At 39.6% G+C, this 26,320-nt stretch overlaps 1 pseudogene; it reads left to right on the top strand.

Annotated features, from left to right (window-relative positions):
- Positions 1-16,623: 16,623 nt before the first annotated feature.
- On the top strand, positions 16,624-23,266 carry LOC131913876 (transmembrane protein 223-like; annotated as a pseudogene).
- Positions 23,267-26,320: the final 3,054 nt, after the last annotated feature.

The following is a 26,320-nucleotide window of genomic DNA, read 5'->3' on the forward strand; positions in this document are numbered from 1 at the left end:
ACTAATGAGGTAATTGTATTTTAGGGGAAGCTGCATCATTTAAAGATAACTTCAAAAGGTTTGTAGATGTTGCATTAAGGAATGAAAACAGAGCACCTTTCTCTTGCATTAGTTTGACCAAGTGTAAGGCCAAATTCGAATTTTCTGTTGCTCTCCCTGTGTCTTTCGTCTCTCTCTGTAGTTTGTGGTCACTAGCCTGTTGTTAAGTTTGGATCTGTGCCCTATTCGTTATGTCTGTCTCTATGTTCATCCATAACAAAGGACTGAGCTCTGTAGTTATTGAGCAGTACTGAAAACATGGCATGGGAAAGGATGAGGGATTCCTTACAGAGACCTTTATTAGAGTTTTAGAAGGAAAGAAATGCTACTGACCCCAAATGACCCACAATTAGCACTCAGTACTGACTGCAGAGTGACATTACAGCTGGGAGATATTAGCAACCTACATTTGTGTTTGCAACATTTATGGTAGTTTTTTTTTTTTTAAAGTTTACTTCCAACCTGTTGCCTGCTTTCAGAAAATGATTACCGTTAGCATTTAGGCATCTGTGTTGGCCTGCCCTTAGGGTCCTGACAGTATATATCCTCAGCTGCAGCCACTAAGAGCACCCCCTATGTGCATTTGCTACATTTCCTTATAAAAGGCATGTAGCTGGAGAATTTTTCTCCAGCTCCCATTGCCAAATCCTGCCAGTCCCAGAGCCCACTTATAAAATAAACACACAGACTCTTACATTATTTAAACTGCTTGGCCATTAGCTCAGGCCTATCATTGTCTAGCTCTCACTCTTATATTCAGCCCATTTCTATTAATCTTTACTTTGCCACGTGGCTCGTGGCTTACCGGTACTTTACATCTTCCTTGTCTTGGCGGTGGCTCCAGCAGGTCTCTCTTTCCTTCCTCCTTCCTCAATTCTCTTCTCTCCTTGTCCCGCCTATACTTCCTGCCTGGTCACTGGCCAATCAGTGCTTTATTTATATAGAGCGATATCCACAGCACTTCCCCTTTTTTTCTTTTTCAAAAAGGAAGGTTTTAACTTTAACATAGTAATATTACACATAACAAAATAATTATCGAGTAAGAATTATAGTTAAAATATAAAAGAAGATATCTATCTTATATTTGTGAATTTAAGGTTTTATATCTAACTTATCTTTTATCATAACTAAGGAAAATTGTAAGTATCTAGTCTTTAACCACATCAAAGACCTCAGAAGGATATAATACTACCTGAGAAATGGGAGAAGGATGTAAGCAACTTTTGGGAGTCTTGTAGGGTAGACAGAGACAGCTGACAGCCTGGACAGTCATTCAAAGTTCTCTTGTAAAGTTGGGGCATCAGTCTTCAGCCCGTAGGCCTAGAGTCTCTCATTCACTTTTTTCTATGTCCTGTAGAATGTCTTGCAGTTTTCTCTGCAAATCAGGAACCTGAAGGACCATTTTGTCAAGCAAAGTTCAGTGGTTACCTTTCTATGGGTCCTGTATATCAAGTTGATCAAGAAGTCCAGGCAAGAACAGTTTCTTGTTCAAATGGCTATTTTTGTCAAGGTGAAGATAAACTCCATATGGAGTGTCTTTGATGCCCATACTCTTCTCTGAAGTAAATTGGTGCTGTCAGGAGCAGACAAGTCTCACTGTCCAGAAAGTCTAAATTTTTAAAACATTTTAAATGCCATATTCTGTAGGTCTTTGAAGTGTTTGAAGACTACCTATCTATCTGAAATATATCTATGTATACCTAGAAGACTTAACTAATATGGCTACAAATATGGTTATCATAGATGACTAATTATTAATCTATTTTTTAATTATTCATTACAATTTTAAATGAGTTACATAAACATAATACTTCACACAAGAATAGAAATATATATACAGTACAACAAAATTAAATTTAAATTTGTATCAATAAACTAAAATCTATAGCAATGTAAAACATTTTAAACAAGTTGTTACTCTTTAAAAGTAGGTTCATTAGCCGGGCGGTGGTGGCGCACGCCTTTAATCCCAGCACTCGGGAGGCAGAGCCAGGTGGATCTCTGTGAGTTCGAGGCCAGCCTGGGCTACCAAGTGAGTTCCAGGAAAAGGCGCAAAGCTACACAGAGAAACCCTGTCTCGAAAAACCAAAAAAAAAAAAAAAAAAAAAAAAAAGTAGGTTCATTAATCTACCTTTTTATCCTATCATATCTAAACTATCCCCCGCTTTTTTTTTTTAGAAAGAGATTGTATTTATAATCAACATGTTTTAAATAAAAATATTGGTTTTTCTCTGTCCCACACCAGAGGGCTCTTCTGATTTGGGACATAAGAATCTCTTAACCATTTTTTTTTTAAGCAATATGTCTGGGTTTAGAGGGGGAGTGAGCCAATTCCATCTCTAAAACCAGCTTGGTATATTTGGGAATTTGGGCATAGCTTTTCTTACTACTTCCTGCTGGAGGGGGGCGCTGTATCTTATGGAGACACAAAGAAAATTTTAGGATATTGGAGTAGTCCATGAGGGTGTATCATCTGAGCCAGTTGCCTTGAAACTGTTCCGGATGTTGGATCATCTGGGCCATGGTGTCATTGGAGACCTTTCAGGGGGTCTTGGCTGGTCAAACCTGATGTATCTTAATCTAGAACAAATCCATAGCCTCTGGCTTTCTGTGGAAACAAAAGCAGAACCTCTTTTCCAAAGTAACATATCCTTATATCTAAATTTTGAAGTCAAGGTACCTTTAAAATTTACATTTTGGCATAACTGAACAGCTTTTACAATCAAATGTTTTCTTTTCAGTTACGAATATCAAAGACAACATAATCCAGATTCTCTGTGTGGTAGCCATCTTTACATGCCTTATTACCTTTATTGTTTCTTTAAAGACTTTACTTTTAAAAACTATTTGTTTATATAACTGTATATATTCCTTTTTATCTCTTTTTGAAGCCTACGTACATTTTTACATACATTGGAAACTATTTTATCTGAATCAATCTTATTGTGAACCTGTTGCTTTAAACTGCAGCCTTCTAAGCCTGAAAGGGTGCTGTGGCTGCTGGCTCCACCCACTTTAGCTTCCCAACATAGCCCTTTGCCAGCTCTGGGAGCCATCAAGTCTCAGAAATAGTGGTTCTATGCTTTTATCAAAGCAGCGTGTAGCCCAGAAACCTCTCTCTCTCTCTCTTTTTTTGTTTTAAATACTAGTAAAGACTAAATCTACCAGACAGCGTAATGTGCCGCTGGCACACGTCTCATTCCCGCCATACTGCAGGTCAAGTGCACAGGCCAGGAACCCGCCAGTAGCTCAAACCCGCGTTTTGCGGTGTCTAGCTGCCCATATGAGACATGAAGCAGGAACCTGGTTTTGGCTCTGTTTAGAATTGGTTATTAAATATTGTTAGGTTTAAGGTGGAAACTCGAGCCATTGGGCGCCATTTGTAGCTGGAGAATTTTTCTCCAGCTCCCATCGCCAAGTCCTGCCAGTCCCAGAGCCCACTGATAAAATAAACATACAGACTCTTACATTATTTAAACTGCTTGGCCACTAGCTCAGGCCTATCATTGTCTAGCTCTCACTCTTATATTCAGCCCATTTCTATTAATCTTTACTTTGCCACATGGCTCATGGCTTACCGGTACTTTACATCTTCCTTGTCTTGGCGGTGGCTCCAGCAGGTCTCTCTTTCCTTCCTCCTTCCTCAATTCTCCTCTCTCCTTGTCCCGCCTATACTTCCTGCCTGGTCACCAGTGCTTTATTTATATAGAGCGATATCCACAGCAAAGGCAGGCCTTGACCACCTCCCATCTATTTCTCTTCCTTCACTCTCATCCCTAGGGACTGGTCTCCGCTCTCTTGCATAAACCTCCCACGAGGGTCCTGTTATATGGTGTGACTCCTTCCTGCTATTTTTAAAATACAACAATTACCACAACACACACATACACACATAATTCTGGGTTAAGGGCATGAGAGAGGACATAACTTAAGGTTAAAGTTAAAGTTATGCATTGGCTTAGGTTGTAAAAGATACATGGGAAACTCAAGGCACATAAGATTGGTTACATTTTTCTCTTAAGGCAGGTTTAACTTCAATAGGCTGAGTACACAGTAGATGTCTTAGTTAGGATAAGTATTGTTATGAAAAAAAACTAAGGCTGAAGAGCAAGTTGGGAAGGAAATGGTTCATTTGGCTTACAATTCCACATCATAGTTCATTACTGAGTGAAGTCAGGACAGGAACTCAAGTAGGGCAGAATTCTGGAGGCAGGAGCTGACGCAAAGGGCACAGAGGAGTGCGGCTCACTGGCTTGTTCGCCAGTTCCCTTACAGAACCCAGGAGCACCAGCCTAGGGATGGTACCATCAACAATGGGCTGAGCCCTTCCACGTCAATCCCTGAAGAAATCGCTCTGCAGGCTTGCTCTATTGAGGCATTGTCTCAGTTGAGGTTTCCCCCATCACCTGACTATAGCTTGTGTCAAGTTGACATAAAACTAGCTACCACAGTAGGATAGCAGGTTAAACAGTAGTATGAAATGATCTCAAGGCATATTATTAGCTGCAGTGAGGCCTACCAAGTTAAATCTCTTTGAATGCAAGAGAGAATTTCAAAAAACATATTACTTCAGGAAGCCAAGAAAATGCTCAGCTTATCGGTATGATAAAGCATATAATAGTGAGAAGACAATCAAAATTTAGAAGCTTGGGTAATCTACAAGCCAAGGCTTGTCATAACAAGGATTCCAGACATGAAAGGGAATGAGATCCCAAAGGAATCAACCCCAAGCTTAAGCCAAACAAAACAAAATGGGGATAGTTGCAACTAGCACCAAGGTTGGTATGATAGGGAAGGAGGTATCATTAGAGGTAGCTATGGAGAATAGTAAATGAACACACAGTCCGTGGTACAAGCTAGACAGCTAACAGAGGAACAGTTCAGTCTGCATATGCTCCTACTACACTATGTGGAAATCATGTTTAAACTTCAGCTATTTTCAAGATCTGGATCCACCAAACTTCAGAAGATCCCCAGCAGACAGAAGCAGCTTTGCCACATCAGGTGTGCATGGTCAGGACTCCTTTAGACCTTTATCCAAATTGTCCTGTAGCCCTTTACCAAGGCTTATAGACCGAAATGCCTGGGCATTTTGAGTTCAGATTAAGTATTAAGGACAGTCATTAAGAAAAACTGGGCCGGGTGGTGGTGGCGCACGCCTTTAATCCCAGCACTCAGGAGGCAGAGCCGGGCGGATCTCTGTGATTTCGAGGCCAGCCTGGACTACCAAGTGAGTTCCAGGAAAGGCGCAAAGCTACACAGAGAAACCCTGTCTCGAAAAACAAAACAAACAAACAAACAAACAAACAAAAAAACAAAAAAAAAGAAAAACTGGATTTCCTTGGATAGGAGAGTCGATTTTCTTTTACATGTCAGGAGAAGCAGAACTCAAAATATCTGTCATGGCAAATTTCAGAACTTCTATGAACATAGCATGGTGCCCCTCACAGATCTGTGTAGTTAAATGATCCTGCACATATATAATTGTTGTATGTTGGGTTGTAGAGGAAGGTAGAGTACAGAGGACTTTTAGACCACAGTGCTTTATACCAAGGAAGATGCATCTGTGGCTAAGTTTAAACACTGGGATGCACAGAAGCACCACACAGAGTAGAACTTTGACAAAGACTTGAATATTAAGTTTTTCTCCTATAATTCTCCCTTGGAACCTGGACTTACTGCTACTTACAGAGGTGCAACCATCTGGACAGGCCACATGAATTAAGAGACTCTGAAGCTCGACCCTAATTAGTCTTAACAATAAAAACCTGGAGTCAGATATTGAGGGTGAAAGCTGAAAGATCAGAGAAGCAGAGAAGCCAGCCACTAGAAACTTCTTACCTCTATGAATTGTCAGACTGATTGGAGGGCCTGAGATCCTGTCTCTACCCACCTTCTATTCCTGTCTCCACCTCTCTAGTGCTGGGATTTTAAGATGGGAGTCTCTCGTGTGCTGGAATCAAAGGTATGATCCTCCCTAGTGCTGGGATTAAAGGTGTGCACCACTACCACTTGGCTCTGTTTCTCTTTTAGGTTGGTTCAAGCTTGTGTAGCCCAGGGTGGCCTTGAACTCCTGATCTTCCTGCTTCCTCCTCCCAAGTGCTAGGATTAAAGGTATGTGCCACCACTGCCTTGCTTCTATGGTTAACTAGTGGTTAGCTCCGCCCTCTGATCTCCAGGCAAGCTTTGTCAGAACACAAACAAAATATCATACAATAAAACTCCTTATATTCCCATTTATTCACTCCATCCCTGCTAAAGAATGGAGCATACCTATAAAGTCATTCTCAGTTTTAAAGAAATAGACACCATATGGAACAGAAGAGACACTCAACTGGGCATAGCTGTGAAAAACCCATCTGGGTGCTGGGGAGACGGTTCAGCTCTACACTGCTTGCAAAGCAAGTAGGAGGACCCAAGTCCACATCCTCAGCACCTGTGGCAAAACTGGGCACTGTAGCATATGTTTGCAATCTCAGCCCTGGGCAGGATAGAGACTGTAACCCTGGAGCTCTTTGACTTATCAGCCTACCTGAATCAGAGCACTTCAGGTTCAGTGAAAGAGACCTTGGCTTCCAAAAGAATACAAATAAATAAAAATGTGGCAAGCAACTGAAGAAGACACCTGGTGTCAGCTTCTACACATACACTTATACACACATAAGAATGCATGAATGTACATTCTTGCACACACACACACACACACACAGACACACACACAGGCAGAGCACATTCATACTGTACACACACACACACACACACACACACACACACACACACACAGGTACACACACAGGCAGAGCACATTCATACTGCACACACAGAGAAACAGAACCACATCTGTCCTAGTTTGGTTTCTCTTGCTGTGATAAAAACTGACCAAAACCAACTTTGGGGAGGAAAGTTAATTGACTTACATATCCACATCACAGTCCATCATCAAGAGAAGCCAGGACAGGAGCTCAAGGCAGGAAATGAAGCAGGGATCACAGGGGAATGCTGCTTCCCAGCTCATTTTCAGGCTCCTGCTAGTTACCACTTTATAGAGCCCAGGCTCACCTGCCTAGGTATTGCTCATGTTGGCTGGGCTGTCCTACATCAATTAGCAATTAAGCAAATATCCAATGGACACACCACAACCCAATCTTATAGAGGCGATTCCTCAACTCTTCCCTTCCCAGATGGCTCTAGGCTTGTGTCAACTTCACAGTTTAAGCTATATCTTCTGAATGGAGTTCAGAAACCCCTGTCCTCAGATACAGATTTGGGATCTTCTCTCTCTGTCTCTCTGTCTCTCTCTGTCTCTCTGTTTCTGTCTCTCTGTCTCTCTCTGTCTCTCTGTCTCTCTGTCTCTCTGTCTCTCTCTCTCTCTCTCTCTCTCTCTCTGTGTGTGTGTGTGTGTGTGTGTGTGTGTGTGTGTGTGTGTGTGTGTGTTTATGCATGTGCATGCAAAGTTGATGTTGGCTGTCTTCTACTGCTCTGCATCTTATTTTTTGATACAAGGTCTTTCACTGAATCTGGAGTTCCTCAAGTCAGACTTCTTGTCTAGTGAGTTACAGGGATTTTTCTGTCTCTGCCTCCCCAGTGCTAGCATTATAGGCACATATGAAATACCTAGCTTTCTACATGGGTGCCCGTAATACAAACTCAGGCCCTCGTCCTTGAGTAGCAAGGCCTTTAAGGAAAGAGATGTCTCCAGGTCTGCAGGGTCATTTTATTATGCAGCAGATGTTCGGATAATCAAGACATAATTGGTTACTGACAGACTAGAGAAGTTAGGCTGCTCTCTAATTTACAAGTCTAATTTAAAATGCAACAAAGGCCTGCAGGGGGCAGGGATAGCAATTGGAAACGTTCTTGCAGACAAGAATATCATAGACATTATTTATTAGATCCTAAAGTGAAATGATTTTTGTATAAATGTTCTTAATCCAGGTTATATAAGAATTAAAAATTAATTAGGAAGATACCTCAGTGGTTAAAAGCACATACCGCTCTTGCAGAGGACCTGGATTCAGTTTCCAAACCCACATGGCTCAAAGCCGTCCATCATTTCAGTTCCAGGGGATTCTGAACCCTCTTCTGACCTCCACAGGCACCTAGAGTGTTGTGGTATAGAAATGCACACTCAGGTAAACAAAACTAAATAAATCTTTAAAAGTCATAGTAAAAGGGTACAATTTTCTTGAATGAAGTGGGAAAATAGAGAATGCAATGTGAGTCTGGTATACTAGGTAAAGTAGCTATGAATAACAATAAAATAATAAAGAAGGAATCATTTATTTTTATAGTCCAAAGACTTAACACACACAGGCATGTATAAATATTTTAAAAATGTAAAGCTATAATTTCAGGTAGAGACAAAAGTTTTTTAAAATGTCTTACATAGGTTTTACTGTCAAATAAAGGAAGCCATTTTTAGGCTTTCAAGTGCAGAGAGCTTGGCTGTTCTGGTTTCTGTTTTCATTTTTGTGGCCTCACACTTTAGTGTTAAATGTTCCCATTAATAACCTCAGTGTTATTGATATAGAATCGGGTGGGTTAGCTGAGACAAACTCCTCCTTGTTCAACTAGGAATTAGTCTGGAGCAATCGCCAGGGTGTTTTATGAGTCTGGTTGTTGCTGGGTTGAATCAGCTACAGTATTAACCATAGCTGCTCTAGTTAGGTGTGCCACAGACAGTAGGGTATGGACACCTATCCAGAGTATGAGAATGCACAATAGAATAGAGTCAGATGCCTGTTGTCTCATGGGGTGCTAGATTTTCAGGACACCCAGACTAAGCAAGACAGGCACTAGTCACCAAGATTGTGTATACACACCTAGCATCCCCAAACTTCTAAAAAATTTCCTTTTGTGAGAGCAAGTATTTTGTAGTCAACATGCTTCACAAATGAACATGTAGCCAAGGGGAGCTCATGATGAACTGATAGAAGGCCGGTAGTCAAATACTACTAGTCTTGCTGTAGAGCCCTTGTTGCTCTTCATACACAAATATATATGCATAGAAATGTATACAGTGTTGGTCTCCATAAAATTTTAGCAGGATTTAAAGTTTTCTTTGTATTGATGTTCTAGCATAAAAAGATGCTAATATGTGGAGTGCATAGCAGTTGTGTTGGTTAGTTTTTCTCAACTTGACACAAACTAGAATCACCTGTCAAGAGGGAATCTCAATTGAGAAATTACTTCCGTCAGACTGGCCTGTGGGCAAGTCTATAGGGACTTTTTCTTGATTAATGATTGATATGGGAGGGCCCAGCCCCTTGTGAATGGCAAGGTGTCCTCAATGGTATAAGAAAATAAACTGAGCAAACCAAAAGGAACAAGCCAGTAAGCAGCATTCCTCCATGTTTTTGCTTCAGTTTCTGCCTCTAATTCTTACCTCAATTTCCCTCAGTGATGAATCCTTACCTGCAAGTGTATGATGAATAAACCCTTTCCTCTCCAAGTCATATTTGGTCATGGTGTTTATCACAGCAACAGAAAGCAAACCAGTATTATAGAATATTATTTTAAGGTGTGTTACTTTTGTTTATATTGCATTTGTTTAACTCCATGAAGCTGTGTTACTGTGCCTGTTTAAAACACCTGATGGGCTAACAAAGAGCTGAACAGTGAGGCAGGGGAGAGAAATAGGCAGGGCTGAGAAATAGGCAGGGCTGGCAGTCAGAAAGAATGAATAAGAGGAGAAATCTGGGAGAGGAGAGATATAGGAGCCAGAGAAGGAGGAGGACATCAGGGGTCAACCAACTAGCTACACAGCAAGCCATGGAGTAAGAGTAAGATTTACAAAAGTAAGAGAATGGGAAAAGCCCCAAGGCCAAAGATAGATGGGGTAATTTAAGTTAAGGAAAGCTGGCTAGCAACAAGTCAAACTAAGGCCCATTTGGAATTAGGAATAAGCCTCCATGTGTGATTTATTTGGAAGCTGGGTGGCAGGTTCCCCAAAAGATTAAAAAACAAACAACAAACCAGGACAGTGGTCATTAGATTTGGATTCATAAGAAAGGCATCACAGATCTTGGAGACATTGGTGGCAATGAGATTCTGATAAGGTTGACAGGTGGTCATACCAGGACAATGTGAATCTTAGCCCATACCATTTGTATCTCAAGAAACAAAATCAAAACCTCATCAGATAGCTACCCTTGACTACTACCCTGATAATATATTAACTGTTGCATTGTCCTATTATACCTTCTATAGAGGTGCTGGAAGAAAAAGGGTATACACACACACACACACACACACACACACACACACACACACACACAGAGGAAGTGGGGGTGGGCAATGACTCTTCTACCAGAATCTCATGAATTCTTTGTCTACTGTAGCTAGAGTTTTTCTGCCTGGCCCACAGTCAGGACAAATCTCTCTCACCTGTCAGTCCCACAGCTGCTCAGACCCAACCAAGTAAACACAGAGACTTATATTGGTTGCAAACTGTATGGCCATGGCAGGCTTCTTGCTAACTGTTCTTACAGCTTCAATTAATCCATTTCCATAAATCTATACCTTGCCACATGGCTCGTGGCTTACCGGCATCTTCACATGTTGTTTGTCATCGTGGCGGCTAGCAGTGTCTCTCTGACTCAGCCTTCCAATTCCCAGCTTTATTCTCCTCCTTGTCCCGCCTACACTTCCTGCCTAGCCAATGGCCAATCGGTGTTTTATTTATTGACTAATTAGCAACACATTTGCCATACAGAACATCCCACAGCAGTCTACGTACACAGGTTTCCTAGATGTTCTACACTTTCTGGCTGTTTAGCCCTGCATGCAAGCAACGATTTACTGGGTTCCCACTCGCTTAGTGTGTATACCCACATATTACATCATGAATATGCAGCCCCACTGAGTGGTTAATATGACTGACAACCCTGATGGGTCCTGTCACTGCTCGCACAGATTCAGTCTCTCCAGCACCTCTGGTAAGGGATGCCTTTGTCTCTGTGACCATAGGTTCTTTCTAATGATGTGGAGCCACTGCTGAGAGGTCCTTTCAAGCATTATAAATTCTAGATTAACTGTGATTGACTGTACTGAAGAGTAGACACAAAAAATTGTTAACTTTCCTTTTGGTTTCAGAGGGAATAAAGGGAAAAAATGAGGATAGTAAATGTGGGTAATAGGGCTTATAGATAGACAGGACCTGGTCTTTCATCACTGATATTCAGACACAAATGACTTGTTGACCCCATTCTTTTCTGCTGAGTGTTTAGAGTGCTCTACAGTAGTTCCCATTATAGTTATTTCAGCTGCCATCATTTTCTGCCGGCTGAGGGGTAATGTGGGTTTGTTTATTTACTACTATAGGGCTCAGCCTATTGTTGAGTGGACTTCACAATGAAAGGTATTCCTTGTTTTGATTAAATAATATCTAGATGATCCAGCAGCAAAACTTCTTAACAGCCAAGAGAGTGGCTCTGGAGTGCACATGTGTTCTGTACAGACAATGATCAATGATGGCTAGCTTTCAATTTTGAGTGAATGATTTTGTCAAATATATAGCAAGCAAAAGTCCAAGAATAAATAGTAAATAGAAGCAACAGATAGCAAAGCATCATCATCCAACAGAGATACTCCAGCAACCTAATTGAGAGAGCAATCAAAAGGTGACATCATCAAGTCCTGGGCTTATAAACACCCAATAGAAATGAATATATATATATATATATATATATATATATATATATATATATATATATATATATATATATATATATCCCTGCTGGGGCAGCCAGCAGGGGTTCCTGATTTAGAGCCTTAGGAAGAACAGAACATTCCCTCAGGTGATGTTTTCAAACTAAAGAGCAAGAATGATAAAAATATGATCCAGTGGGGCACTTGAACTCATCCAACAAAAATTACTAGGGAATCCCCTTTGAAAATGTCATATTGGAGTTCCCATGATGAGTATCAGACATTGCATCCTCTTCTCAGGTGAGCTTTCACCTTCTCTTCCCTACTGAAGTCACCTTTATTATAGAATAGACAAGAGTAACCTTGGTCAAAAACAGTTTACATTTAGCTGTTCGTGAGAAAACAGTATTATACATCTTGGGGTGTTTTATGATTCTTACCTCTTCTGGTTACCGAACTAGGGGGCACAGCTCATCATTGGCAATGGGTCTTGGAGGACTGTGGAAATAAACTACTGGAGTCTGGGGCAAGAAAGCTTTCCTTGCTCCCAGAATCTGCTTTCACAAAGCTTAGACAGTATGCAAGAATTTACCAATATAATGGACATTGCAATGCAGTCGACCAAGATTCTAGGTTAAAGGTTTAGCATGCATCCACCACTCTGAAATGCCATTTAAAGCCCTGGCTATATGGCATTAGTTGTATGTGGTATTTTCCAGCTGTACATTAGAGCTAAGCCATAAAAGTCTGACTCAGTTCACCTTCTTCCTTTCATTGTGTGGTTAAAGTGTCATGTGGTACTGCATCTTTGGCTTCTACTTCTTCTAGAAGGTCATATACCTAGTCTTGCATATGATATATATATATATATATATATATATATATCCATCAGACTATTATGACAATCATTATTCTGGTACCAGTTATGTTTTCTTGTTCTTTTCAATCATTTTGTTTGGTAATAGTCTTTGTTATGCCTATCTCATATGAGTGATAAAGATTATAACTTGTCATCATGCAATTGTACCTGTAGACATTGTCCCCATATACAGAGAATAAATTCCATTTATTTTCTGCCACTGCTTTGATTAAAAACAAAAAACAAACAAACAACAAACAAACAAAAAACCCAGTCTTTTGGCTATAGGAACTATTGGCCAGTGGATTCCATTGTCTTTCAGTTTGGTCAATCTCATAGACCAACCTGTCAAGTATACTTCCTCAAGACAGGCTTGTTAATAACGTATTGAAAGGCCCTGTATCCCCTGCAGCATTTGCTCGGGAACTCTACGGGGTACAGACACTAGTCTAGGAAACAGGATAAATCCCTGGAATGCTGTATATATTTTATCTCAAATATATAATTTCTGTTTAATGAGAGAGTCTCGTGCCTACTTTACCTCTTACATTGGTATTAGCTAAATTCTTGAGGGACAGTGACACAGTAGATTCAGAAATGGTACTTTCACTCTCAGCACCCAGTAGTAGGTTGAGTACTGTAGGCCAAATCAGAATACCTAGATGCTACATGGAGGACTTTCTAGAACAGAACCTAATTGGTAATTTAATGCTGTTATCATTTTTCCTTCAATAGGCTCCAGGTAGTATGGATGAGCTTTACTGAGAACTGCCACTTTTTGCACAGGGCTAATCTCAGTAAATGCTGGAAAAAACAGAACTGAAAGAAGTAAAGGAAGTTTTCACTAAAGGTATGTTACTACTTGGTAGGCACCTGGGGTTCAATCCATCTGGACTGTTTTGGGAGAGTGAAGAACAAGTATTAGATCATCTTTCGAAAGGGCTAGAAGAGCAGCTTATCCACTACCCATTTGGGAGCATTGACTAGGGACTAGTTTCCCAGCATAGCTGGCAGCTGCTCTTGGCCAACAGATCAGAAAAACAGCCTTGGGGCCAAGAGTACCATGTGCTTGCTGTGGAGATGCAGGTAAACAAGAAGGGTGCAGCAGATGTGGTCAGGGCAATAGCAGCATCATTATATGGCTGAACAGTGTCATTGCAGATGTGTATCAGCTGGCAAAATTTCTTGATTTATGGGCCAAGGCATCAAGTGAGATTACTGACTGTTCACTTAAAGTTGTAAATTTAATAATAGAGCTATTACAAAGAAGAAAAATAATATAATAGACAGTTTTTAGACCAGAGAAGAAAAGGAAAGAAAAGAAGGGACATGGAATTTTCACCTTTGTTAATGGTCCAATAACAGTATAACCTATATTCATAAAAGTGTTATATAAACTTACAGTACTATATAATTTTCAGAAGAATCAAATAGAAATTGACTACCAAGTGATAGTCTAAAGAAAAACAGTGTTTTTCAATATATGGCAAAGCATAAAACAACAAATTTAAGTCTTTTGACATATCAATGAAGGTAAGAGATGAAAGATTAATTAATATTTGATGACAATAAAATATGTTTGTGAGCTGTACATACAGACAGAATAGAAAGAAGATGATATGGAATGATAAAAACTTTACTAGAATAAAATGAAAGTGATTCAGCCATAAAGCATCCACCTTAAGAAGTGGGATGAAAATAATACACAAATATGCAGGAAATGAAGAAAAAATGGTGATAGCAGAAGTCAGTGAAGTAAAAACAAAATTACAGAACAGAAACTTCTCCAAACTCAGAAGTTCCCACCCAGAAAAAAACATCTTGTAAAATTGATAGATTACTGGCATAGGGGATGAAAATAGATATAGAACATAAATCACCCTTGAGGAGATGGAATGTTTGTAAAGACTGTGCCAATGGTAGTATGAATATATTAGAAAATTATTTGTCAAGCAATATCACCAATGTGAAGGACACATTCATTGATGAATATTGGTACATGATCTCAGAGAAGGCAGTTAGGTTGGTGGGATTTAGAAGAAAAATTAAGCTAGTCTACAGAATCAGATTTCTTTCATGGGAAAGGAGAAGTAAAGTAACAATATGTAAAATATGCAAACAACCAAGCAGATGTCTCAGTGAGGTTCAGAGAGTTGCCTCCTCTTGATTTCTGTTTCCTCCATCAGTGTACTAGAAGGTGGGACAACTTGGAACTTAAAAAAAAAAGTATTTGAAATAGTCTACTATTATATATATATATATATATATATATATATATATATATATATATACACCTATATACACACACAAGTCAAATGTAACATATATGTATATTATATATGTGTATATATATATATCAAATGTATTATATATATCAAATGTATGATATATATTTATATATATATATATAAATGTATGATCATGTGTCACAGTTTACCCAGGCACACACCCAAACTCTAGCAGTACCTTTTTAAGGTACCACAGAGATTTCTGCTCATCTCTGTGCTTTTTGATAGCTCCTGTCTTGGGGCGGGGGGGGCACATATTACATCACTAGCAGATGAGAAGTCACATTGTGACTGAATACATTAAATACATGCTACAGTCTTCCTGTGGAAAAACTGTCATAAATGTCAAGCATAATGGCGTTTTAAACATTGCAAGTTATTTTTTTCTTTAGAAAACATCAGAGAATGTTACTGCCTGATCCATGTGAGGAAATGAAAAATTAAAGGAAATACAAACTGCAGTTTTGAAAATTTTTATGTTTTGCTAAGTATGATTTGAAGCCTCTTCTCTGTGTTGGAGTAATTATCAACTGGCCCATCATGACACAAAATAATAAAACTATACTTTTATGTTGCTTAATGATAAATATGTGTTCTCAAAATTGTGTTGTGGAGTGATTTTGTCATTTCGAGAAGATCAGAGTGAACTACCACAGAGGGAGATGGTATAGACTCTACACTGTAGAGTCCATGAAACTCTTGGGCCACATACATAGCCCACTGTTCTTAGCAGACAAATCTCCACACATGGTACCAAGCATGCCTACTTCAACAGAATGGTGTTCATGTATCTGTATGCCCTCATGTAGAAAAAAATACAGTGAAAATATAGTACAAAGGAGGAAAATGTGTAGCATTAGAAACATGTGTTAGAAAAAGAGGAAATTTTTTTTTTCAGATTTCAAAATATTGATCTTTTTTTTTATTTTACAATACAATTCAGTTCTACATATCAGCCACAGATTCCTTTGTTCTCCCCCCTCCCGCCCCCCTCACCTTCCCCCCAGCCTACCCCCTATTCCCACCTCATCCAGGGCAAAGCCTCCCCCGAAGACTGAGATCAACCTGGTAGACTCAGTCCAGGCAGGTCCAGTCCCCTCCTCCCAGGCCGAGCCAAGCAACCCTGTATAAGCTCCAGGTTTCAAATAGCCAACTCATGCAATGAGCACAGGCCCCGGTCCCACTGCCTGGATGCCTCCCAAACAGATCAAGCCAATCGACTATCTCACCCATTCAGAGGGCCTGATCCAGTTGGGGGCCCCTCAGCCATTGGTTCATAGTTCATGTGTTTCCATTTGTTTGGCTATTTGTCCCTGTGGAAAAAGAGGAAAATCTTAATTCTGTAGTCTAAGCTACCACCTCAACAACCTAGAAAGTCAAAAGCAAAATAAACTCAGAGCAAACACAAAGGAAAGGGTAATGGGTATGTCATTTGCTCCCCACAAGCCTAGAAATGCTCATAAGCCCTGCTTATAATCAGTGGCTAAGTGCTTAATCAAAGTATAATGGCACCATAGCAAAAGTATTATTCAGGAATAAAAAGGGAAAAGTTATTTGGACAAGCAACGACTTGGAAGAGTTTCCAATAAATTCTCATGGTAAAAACAAACATCCCCAGAATGTTGTATGTTCTGTGATTCTAGTTAGACAGTGTTCTTAAAAAGACATAATTAACATAACTGACCAGTGGCTACTATGGTTCAAGAAGGCAGATGAGGTGGGAGAGGTTAAGGAAGTGGGCAGAGGAAGAGGGAGGAAGGGAAGGAGGTGTGGCTGTGAGAGTTGAGCATGGGGGATCCTGGTGGTGATGAATTGCTCTTGATCTTGGTTTTGTAAGTTATGCTACCCTATAGCTTTGCAGGATGCTAAAATTGGGAGAAGTTGTGCCAAAGGTACATGGCATCACTCTTATTTTGTAAAACTTCCTGTTAATTAAAATTACTTCAAAAATTGAAAAATACATTAGCTGAGGTATGTGTATATTTCAGGGGGGTGGGTAGCATGCCTATATAGCACCTAATATGAGTGGAGTTTGTGAGAAAGGAATCCTCTCTGTGTGGGTCAGTGGGTGAGAATAGACAGGGTAAAACAAGGACACTACCTTATATTGTTGTACAATTTATAAACACCATGTTGCACTTGGGCTACAATGAACTTGAAAGAATTCTATAAATAAGAAGCTAACAGCATCTTACTGTAGCTTTTTTACATTAGAAAATTTTTTAGAAGTTCTTAATTTTGACTCTTTCATGACAACGCATCATCAAACACACACATGCTACTACTTTAGAGATAATATTTTTATATCCTTTTTTTTCTGTTCTTAATTTTCTCCTACCCTTTAATGATTATTTTGTGTGTGACAAACTAAGGCATAAGCACATGCCTGACCCTCAGTCTACTCAGTTGGGACCATGAGTAGCTCCGTCTTCCACACGTTTCTTCAGGAGCTGCCATCCCTATGATAGCAGTGCCTCTGAATGGCTCCTGAAGAACAATTTTAATAATCAGAAGTACACTCTAAAATGATTATAACATAGAAAACACATAAACCAATACAGGATAATTTATTGTCACTGCACTATGGGGTACTGTGTACAACCAAATGATGACATCACAGTAGGTGTGTTTGCTCTTGTATCACCCCAAACATTTCAGTAGTTGACTTAGTTATTTTTCTACTATCATGACCAAGGACACTTATCAATGAAAGCATTGCATTTTGGGGGCTCACCATTCTAGAGGATTAGAGTCTGTGACCATCACAGCAGTAAACATGGCAGCAGATATGCAGGCATGGTGCTGGAGCAGTAGCTGAGAGCTCACATCTGATTCACAAGCATGAGAAAGAGTGAACCCATTGAGGATGGTGTGGAATTTTGAAACCTCTAAGCCACACACCCACAGTGACACACCTCCTCCAACAAGGCCACACCTCCAAATTTTTCCCAAATTGGTCCACCAACTGGAGACCACACACTCAAATACATGAGCCTATGGGAGCCATTCTCATTCAAACCACCAAAGAAGTACATCAGAGTAGGACATGGCAATGTCTCTAGGTACTAAGAACATTTCAACTTCATCAGGATCTCATGAGACCATTATCATATATGTGGTTAATCACTGGATGTACTGTTATGTAGCATGTCACTTTATCCCTCTTGTATTTGATTAGAAATATCTAGATCACTAACTGACAGCTTGCACTTTGAATTTGATGCAAGGTGTTTGTAGAGTCAGGGCTAAAGAAGACATTCAGTAGATGTATCTCAATGCAAGGAATGCTTCTTCTAAATGCTGTAAGGAACAGTAAGAGGTTGGCTGATTCAACAGACTTTAAAATTACTGCAATAATTATAAAAGACAATCTTTTTTTCTGATACCTTCTTAAAATCAAAGGATCTTTTGGGTTCAGTTTGATTCTTATTATTCATCTTTAAAACTTTTAACCATATCAGAGATAGCAGAAATAGGCAGATTCATATTTCTTAATCAAGGAAGAGTGGAAGCATCCTAAAAATAAATTATTGCCCGAACATATGATGCTCTTTTCCTACAAAAGCTAAGATAATTATCTAAGCACTCTGTCCTTATAAGCATTGTTGAAACACGATATCCCATAAAATTTCAGCTCAAATTATTTTCACTAGCTTTTAATTGTAAAATACAAAGTTTAACCTTGGGTACCTGGGAGAGTAACTTATCCAAGATAGACTTATAAATTAAGTGGAAAGAGGGGGATTAGTTCATTCCAGTCATATAAAGATTGGTGTCTGCTTGAATTATTCATCTGTCTCTCAGCATCCCTTCCCCACTCATTGCCCATGCAATTCAGGTATACTTGTTCCAGATTTAAATAACCATTCCTAATGAGGAGTTTCATTAAGAAATTGATATTGGCACTAAATGTTTGTTGTTCAAGAGAAAACTGTAAGTTATTAAAGGGCCCAGCAGATGCTTGCTCTCTGTGTCGACACAATTGAGTGAGTTACTTTAGATTTTTAGTGCTGAAAAACGTGATTCGAATTGACTTGGCATAGAATGTCTTGATTGAATATTGTTTACAAACACATAATATTTAGGAAATTATGTTAGTCTTCACTGGAAAATGGCATGAATAACTTAGGGATATTAGTTTTTAAAACCCATTTTCAATTTCTCTAGATTTAGTCTTTGTTTCTAGCTCTAAATGGACACATGGGACACTCTCTTATGTTTTACCAAGAACTTTCAACAATAGATGTCTATAAAAGTGAATTTTGTACTGCTAAACTGCTGTCCATTTTCAGCATGCAGAGTACACAGGACTGCAGAACTGTGGATTCGAGCACAACTATTTTCCTTACATGATAGTATCTTTAGTGTATTATCTATTGAAAAAGTAACTTCAAATATAAAATAAGATGAGTTTTCTGTCTGGATATATAATGCATGAATAGCTCTTTGAAAGAGATAATATAAATAATAGATCAGCTCTCAGATATTTCTGCCATGTATTATTAATTAAAAAATAAAGATCAGATCTACACTGAAAAATACATCATGGTATCTAGTCTTCAATATTTCTTAACAGCAAGGATTAAACTGTATGAGCAATGAAATGGCCTTTGTCACATTCATGATGGCTCAATGCCTTTGAGTGTTACATTGCTTTTCATATATATGTTACTTTTATATATATGACTACTCTCAGAACTTGCCTTTTCTGATAACATTCAACTCATCATGCCTTGTAATATTTCTACAATAAACCTAAGCTCTAATTTAAACACAAAGTTAAGTCACAAGAAACCAAACAGAAGAATGAAGATCCCCCAAGAACTTTTACATCTACTTCTAGAGAAATAAGTCATTTGTTTTCCAAGAAATGGGAGAATTTCTTACAAAACCACAGCTCTGTGAAGTTGTCTGAGTGTTATAATTAGTGACCAAGACACACTTGGCCACTAGCAGTGGGAGAAACTTCCTGCCAGCATGAAGCTGGTATTTGCAAACTTGAGGGAGCTGCATGATCACTAGAAACTACCCGTGATCCTCCCCTATCCATGATCATGGCAACTGCTCTGTTCATGGGTTTCCCTCACCCACAGAGTGGTTTGGATTTCATAATCTGTCTCCTGTCAGAAACTTTAGTCTTTTAAAAGCTACTTGCCCTAACTGTTTCACCATAGCTGCCAAGTTCTGCCTGCCTTTCTCTTCCTAACACTTTGCTTATGAGTAAAAGGAAATTTTGAAGACGTGTTTGAATTTGGGTTTTATCTTCAGTCCTTCTGCTTCCTGGTGCAGAGGTTTGTAGAGAGAAGTTGAGTTGAGGGTACTTAAGAATCTAAAATTCTAACAGTTTACATTCAGAAAGTCAAAATATAATACAAGCATAAAAGATCTCAAATAAGAGCATGCATGTTATAACCAGTAACAAGCATTTGTTTTTACCAGATTAAAATGTACAACATATTAGATAATGTTAAGTAGTTGGTATTGCATTATTTCTGACAGGTTGTAAAATACCACAGTGTAGGTGCAAACTCATAACTATCTCCAAGTGCCATGGTAGAAATTAGGTTTAAAAAGAATTAATTCAACACACGAGTGATATCCAAATGCAAGGCATTGATATTAGAAACTGTGATCTAAGCCAAACATGTCTGAGACCTAGGCTCCATGAAAACATGATATATAGAAGCTTAGATAACAAGTTTGTATTCAAAGTTTTTTTTCCTTTTTTTCTTTTTTTTCTTTTTTTTTAATTTTTATTTTGCAATACAATTCAGTTCTACATATCAGCCACAGATTCCCTTGTTCTCCCCCCTCCTGCCTCCCTCACCTTCCCCCCAGCCCGCCTCCCATTCCCATCTCCTCCAGGGCAAAGCCTTCCCCACAGACTGAGATCAACCTGGTAGACTCAGTCCAGGTAGGTCCAGTCCCCTCCTCCCAGGCAGAGCCAAGGGACCCTGCATAGGCCCCAGGGTTTCAAACAGCTGACTCATGCAATAAGCACAGGACTCGGTCCCACTGCCTGGATGCCTCCCAAACAGATCAGGCCAATCAACTGTCTCACCCACTCAGAGGGCCTGATCCAGTTGGTGACCCCTCAGCCATTGGTTCATATTTCAAAGTTTTAACAGTGGAAGGAAGCTTTGTCACTATCAACAAACAGTATCCAAATCACCCTGATGTCTCAGTTAATCAGTAGGGGGAAAAAACATAAGCAAGCATACATGGAAGGTATCATCAGCCTGACTGGAGGTTGGCAAGCTTGGCTTGTCTTCTCATAGGTAAATGGAAACATAGTCACATGGATACAAGGAAGGGATGGTTGAAAGTTACAACTAAGTGTGTATTCAAGAAGATGGGGTAGGTTAGTGGTAAGTAGCAATCTTTGCCAGAACTATGACAAATAGAATCCAAGCTTGTTTTTCTTCATTTAAAATATATTCACATTGTCCTGAATGGAGATACTTCCAGTTTCCACCAAGACAAATGTTCAGGTCATGGCATAAACTTCATTACACTCTTGAAGGATTCTTGGACCGATAATGGTAGGGTAGGAAGGATAGGCATCGTTCAGTTCTCTAGGGAATGATGAACCATGCACATGGGTCATATCCCAACATCAACGAAGAATTCCTGCATAAGAGGATTTGTAAATCCTGCCTGTTTGAGCTACAAAATAACTTAGCAAGTGTGAGAAGCAGAGGAAACCCCGAGTGAGTGAAACTCCAATGTCCCTGCAATCAGGTCTATCCCTGGAACTGTGTTGGATTTGGCAAGCAGGTAAGTGAAGTGAAAGCTCTGGTATCTACATTTGATGACTTGTAACACCACCTGGTTATTGATACCATTGTACGCCAAGGGAAAGAAAGAACATGGAGAAGAACCTACAGAAAGGTCTCATGGATAGCATGTGGCCATCACTAACTACTGGAGGGTGACAGGTTTGTGCAGAAAAAGAAGGTGAACATGGTTTGAGTGGTGAGCGTCATCTCTGCTAAGATAACTAACCATCAGAGACAAAGAAAAAGCTCTGTGCCTCGCTTCCCTGTCCCTTTATTCCCTTGTGTGCATGTTTAGCTTGTGGCTTTGCTCCATATTTATGGAAACCCCCAGAATAGGACTCAAAGATGTTTTTCTCCAAGAGATGCTACTGTCTGGGACTGCATGGAAGCAAGGTACAGGCCCTCACTTCTCCACTGCTCAGAGCCAGACTTGGGCTCCTCTTGCTTATTTTTCTCTGTTCCTTGGTCTAGGGCCATAACTTCAGTTTTAATTCAGGAGAATATTAGGTGTGAGATCCAAGATTTTTTTTTCTTCACGGTATATTTTGTTCGGGATATGGTGGTTTCAGAGTGTGAAGAGCTCAGAGTTAAACTAGTTCACCTGACAGCCCAAAGTGTTGTCCCAAGGAGGAATTTTGTTTCAAGCTCTGTAATCATTCTTCCAACTATTTTAAATTAACGAGTAAAATTACATATCTGTGGTATGCAACATGACATTTCAATATGTTTTTACATTGTGAGATGGCTACCACAAGGTAATATGTATTAACTCATCTACTTACTGTTTGCTTTTGTGAGAAGAACACTTAAAGTCTACTGTCTTAACAATTTTCAAGTATATATAATATTATTAACTGCAGTTACACTCCACAACAGACCTCTTGGATTATTCTTCTGTCTTACTGAATGTTTATAAACTTTGACTAACATTCTCCAGCCCCTCAAGCCGTTGGTGACCACACTTCTACTCTACTTCTAAGAATTGATGAGCTTCTGCAAGCAATTATCATCATTCAGTAACTGTCTTTCTCTTACTGGCTTATTATAGTGAAAATATAATTCTAGGTCCCGCCATGGTGGCACCCTGGCGGCGGTGGGTCAGCAGGCTGTTGTTGTACTGCAGTCCCACCCTGTGTACCAGCCTTTGTAAAATGGGGCCCCACAGGATGTACTGCTCTTCCAGCATGAACGGGGCTGCTTCTTAGCCATCCTTGGACTGTTTTGCTCTGGCCAGGTTATCTTCTGGACCTCCCTGGTTGTTGCAGCCTTGTCCCGACCTCTTATCTGGGTTCCTGCAGAGGCTCCAAACCAGGGCTACGGGGACCTGCGCTTCGCACTCTGGCGCTAAGCGGCAGCTGTTGGTTGTGGCACGATGGGAGCCTTGGTCCTTGGTGCTTCTCTACTCTCTCCAGTCTGTGCATTCAGTCATGCTCCTTGCAGGAGGGCTTACCGCTTGTGCCTCCTTTGGCTTGGGAACCCGTTTCACACTTCCTTTGAACCAGGTTTCCTGCATTGCAAACAGAGCTGAAGTTCCTGCCATATTGCCTCTGAAGATCAAAGGCCGACGCTTCTACTTCCTTTTGGACAAAGCTGGACACTTCCCCAACACTCAACTCTTTGACAGCACTGTGGGTGCCTATCGGATCCTGTGAAAAGTGGCTTATACTCTTAGATGAGGATGCAAACCCTAGGGATGAGGAGACAACCTGGGACAATAAAAAGGCCCCCAGGATTCAGTAATAGCCAATAAATCTGTATTCTAAAGGGGAAAAAAAAAGAAAATATCATACTAATCTAAGTGTCCATCAGTAGGTAAAGGGGGATGCTGGGTAGTATATGTCCAATGAAAAGCTATTTAATCTTTTAAAAGGCAAATATCCTTTGAAGCAATATGGTTGAGCCTAGAGACTATAAAGTCCCCCTCAGGCTGTGTCCTCCCCTCCATACCTTCTCAGAAAAACTGAAATTAATTTTCTTCATACACCGATTTTGAAGGTAGATAAAAACATTTTTTCTGTAGTTTTACCAGTTATCAGAAGTTGATATAAGAACTGTATATGATGAGTTCAAATTTGAAAACTAGGATCAACAAAATATTCATTGTACCAATCACCTCTGTTTGAAATAGCTTCCTGCAGTTTCTGATGACATATTATTTAAAATGTCTTGAAAACAAGCTATAAGGCTACACAGTTTCTACCTTTTTAGGGTTTGTAAGCTTTTTTGTCTATACATGATTGAAGAGTGTCATACAGACTACTGACATTATGAGACTTTTTCTGGGTTTCTTTTCATTTTTGTGCTCAAAATTTTTACTGTGGAGATGTTGTAGCAGGATCTTACTCTGTAGCCCAGGCTGACCTATAACTCATTATCCAGCTCAAGATAGCCTCACACTCATGGTAATTCTCCTTCTAGGTTTACAGGTGTGAACCACCATGCCCAGAAATGTAAGAATGTTTGAGCCATACCCTAGGGACCATCACATCCCACTGAGAATTAAAAAACATAGGTTGTGTGGTCAACTCAATCTCAAGCAGCATTTCTATTAAGGCTGTCTTTCAGAGTCATGTACATTAGCATATTGAAAAAAAACAATATTTTTCTATCAGTGAAAATACAAAATTTGAAGTCAATTTGACATGATTTTATGTGTTAAGTAAAAAGGTTTTTTGAAATTGGTCACATAGACTTTTTTTTGCAATAATTTTAAAACACAATAAGCCAAACTGATGTGGCTGCTATCAGTCCCCTGAAGCAGAGGAGTACATGTGCACATCCAACAAGACTGCAAAGCTGGACAGGGGACAGCATGAACAAAGAAGACTTTGCAACCCAGCAGAGAAAACCCCCTTGATGCATAGGTTACATGACCGAAGTATCCTAGGTCAATTGTCATTAACGTTCATTGCAGTTTTCTTTTCATTTATATCCTCATGCAAAAACTGTGCCTAACTGTGCTTTGGGCCACTGGCTCCTGAATACCAACAGCAGCTTTCTCTTCTAGGTTGGATTATTACTGTTCTCATTTGTCAAATGTCCACTGGGAAACAAAATGTCTCCTAGCCAAGGTATTATAGCAACCACAAAGTATTGAATACATAAACAGTGGCTCAGGAGCTAGCTCAGGGGTAGAGTGAAAATCTAGTTACATGCACAACTATTGGCTCAATTCCCAACACTGCAGGAAGAAAAAGTATGTAAGTAATACATCAGCTTTTTGTACATACCAACTCATTTACTAAGATGTTATCAGAGTGGGCATAACTGTTCAGTTTATTAGCTGCATGGCCAAGGTCAGATTTGTTGACATTTCTCTGCTTTTACTTCCTTATTTATAAAGGAAAGAAAGTGATTGAATTTAAATTACAGAGTTGCAGAAGACATAGATAACCTTTCTAAGGCACATCAGTCAGTCTCTGCTTGGAGCATAATGTTTTATTAATCATTTTAATTATTATTATTATTCATTACACTTCTCTAGTATTGTCTGGCAGACCATTCATTCTCTCTGGTCTACTTGACAGTTGTTCCTCTGTATTAATTAAAACAACCATGGCTTTCTAATGGAGTCTTTTGTAATTTGGTAGGTTTAAGCCCGGAGCTTTGCATTTAGTCAGATGTCTCATTCTCACTGTGCTGAGATCCTGAGAAGTTGAAAAGTCTGTTAATTAAATGGGAATATTTACCAGGTATGAGGGAGATCTCTGGGAAGCCATTCTTTTAGATTTTCCTCATTACAAATAGTTTTGTTCTTACCTGCTTTAAATTTTAACAAGTTTTTTAATAACATGTTACAATTCTGGTTATGGTCATAAGATCCATGGCCTTCTACCCTCCTGTACTCACCTGATTTTTTGCATACACGTCCATAACAGGAGGGTGTGTTGCTAAAGTGTATCTGATCTCCCCCAGAGCACCAATGTAACCATGGATAGTAACTTGCATGAATGATTTTATCCACAGGCCTACATAAAAGAAGGATTATTTCTCAAACCTCAATATGTAGAAGTCTATCTTGACTGGGTGTGAAATAAGCCCCTGTGGCTTTTTTGTAAGGAAGCACATTGAAATGAACAGTATGGAGATGTGAGGAAACAGAAAATAAAGATATTACTGACAGTTCTACTCATGGACATCTCTTCATAGCTGTGGTACCCAGCCAGGGTAGAGAAAGAGCCAAGCTTTCATTATTGACACCATGCCTTAGTGACATTTAGAAGTTGAAGGAATTGCTTTTGTTAAAAGACATGAGGAATATTTCCATTTCTCAGAGAGCTGAGAGTGCTAGAGATACCTGGGCTTAGTCACAGAGTCCACCAATGGTCCTCACTCTTTCTAGATGGGGACGTATCCTCTGCTAAGGTGTTGGAGACTTCTCCAGGTGAAATCAACCCTTCAGAATGTGAGAGTTCAAAGTCTTCAGCCTCATTAGGGTCCTTCCACACTAGAAGACACTAGAAGCAACCAGCCAGCATCATTATCTTCCTTATTTTTTCCATAAATTGCCAAAAGTTTTATGTATCAACTCACTAAATCCCTTGATCCCCAGAAGTGGTGAACTGGGATTATTAAATGCATTTACCTTAGCTAAATTCTTTAAATAATCCACACCATGGACTTTCAGCACTCCCATGTGCCAGGGGAGTCTTTAGTAACTGGAGATTTCTTTGAGATGAAAAACCCAGCTCCAGATACCACCAAGT

This window comes from Peromyscus eremicus, chromosome 6 (assembly GCF_949786415.1).
Source record: "Peromyscus eremicus chromosome 6, PerEre_H2_v1, whole genome shotgun sequence".
In the NCBI taxonomy this organism is placed as follows: Eukaryota; Metazoa; Chordata; class Mammalia; order Rodentia; family Cricetidae; genus Peromyscus; species Peromyscus eremicus.